Below are 2004 nucleotides of genomic sequence, written 5' to 3'. Positions count from 1 at the left end.
TAGAGGAAGGCCGGTTCTGGCTGGGCCTCAGGAAGAACCTCTTCACTGTTGGAGTGGTATGACAACGGAAGCGCTTCCCTAGGGAGGTGGCAGGCTCACCCATGCTGGAAGCATTCAAAAGTTAGTTGGACAGCCATCTGTCAGAGATGCCTCAACTGGAGTCCAGCACTGACCCGGGGCTGGACTCACTGGCTTCATAGCTGCTTCCTACTCTACTATTCTATAATTCTATCCATTACTAAAGTGCTACACCAGACATTTATTTGCACACATTTGTTGTGTTGCAATGTGGTGCTGGAGGAGAGCTTTGTGTATTCCTTGGACCAACAGAAAGAAGAACAGGTAGGTCCTAGATAAAACCAAGCCAGAGCTTTTTCTAGAAGTAAAAATCACAAAACTGAGGCTGTCATACTTTGGACACATCATGAAAAGGCAAGACTCCCTGGACAAGACAATCATGTTGGGGAAAGTCAAAGGCAGAAGAAGGAATATCAAAATAAGAGTTAGATTTACTCCACAAGGAGAGCCATTGCCTTGAATTTAGAACAGTTAAATGGGACTGTCATGGATAGGACACTTTGGATAGATTTTATTTATAGGGTTGCAATAAATTGGAGACAATGTGAAGGCATATAACAACTCATCTAATGCTAACTTTACTCTCAACACATACATTTAATGAAAACCCTAACCTTCTTCTCTATTATTGAAATATGGACATTGGCATTTGTCTTACTGGAGTAAATCTAGATGTTAATCCAAAATACTTGAAATCATGAATTCAGGCTATTCAAAAGGCATTTAAATTCTTAATAAGCAACTCTTAATTTAAAAATATTTCATTTCAAAATAGAGTTGAAAGCAACATGGAAAATTCATCATGATAAAATACATAAACTGATAATTACTAAATGTTTCCCTTTCTTAAATTCTAAGAAGCTCACAGATGTCTCCAACGAGCTGATCATATGGGGTGATGGTCAAACATTGTTATCAATATTCCAATCGTCATATTGAAAAATACCACAAAATTCCCCATGTTCATTACCATTCTCAGGATGTGTAGGGAACTGTGATGATATATGAACCTAGGCACACCCCGCCCCCAGATTGAGTATTGATAAAGCTATGGTTATACTTTCCCTTTTTTTTTTTTTTTTTGCTTTTATTTATTCATTTTTACAACTAAGAAAATCAATACAATTAACACAATAACAATTATCACTAAACATCACTGATCAAACAACACATCAACCTCAGTGCTACCTCCAACAGGACCAACAACTCTAAGTACTTAATGTAAGATCATTTATTTATCCAGGTTGCCCCACTTCCCCTTCAGAACTGCATTGACTCTTGTCGTTGTTCACACACCTTTCCTTTTATACTTTCCCATTCTAATAATCTAATCTATTCCTTTTAAACATGTCAGTGATTTAGATATTTGAAATCAATACTTAGATATTTGAAATCATTCTGTTTTCTATCCACTAACTGGATTTTATCCACCAATTGCAGCACCCCAAAACACCCCAAAAGTAGTTGACCAGAGGAAGGCCACATACTAAAAACACCACAGTTATACTGTCCCAGAAGGGAGGGGCGATAAGAACAAAATGAACTGTGTGTAACCCACATCCAACACGCTAGCCTGACCTGGAATGCAGTAATCCAAGGGACAGTGGACACTGGTTCTAACCGCCATGAAAGTTGCAAATGTGCAGGAAGTAAGAACATGGCAAGCCCGTGTGAATCTCGAGCGGATAAGAAATAGGCATGGTAAATGTCTGGTCCTCGGCAGAAGACTCTTTGAAGCTAATAGCAGTGGGGGTGTGGCTACACTGATGTATCGATGCATTAGAAGTATATTAGGTGACCTAATTACTTACCTAGGGTACAAAATGCAAGTGCTGGAGTGCACCAGACTCATCCAGCCGGGCGGAAACGGCCGCCGAGGAGAACGGTTCCGCCGTGCCGGAAGTGCGGAAAGGTTGCGCGTGACGC

This window comes from Varanus komodoensis, unplaced genomic scaffold (genome assembly GCF_004798865.1).
Source record: "Varanus komodoensis strain SLA01 unplaced genomic scaffold, ASM479886v1 scaffold127, whole genome shotgun sequence".
In the NCBI taxonomy this organism is placed as follows: domain Eukaryota; kingdom Metazoa; phylum Chordata; class Lepidosauria; order Squamata; family Varanidae; genus Varanus; species Varanus komodoensis.
Note: the sequence above shows the minus strand (reverse complement) of the source record.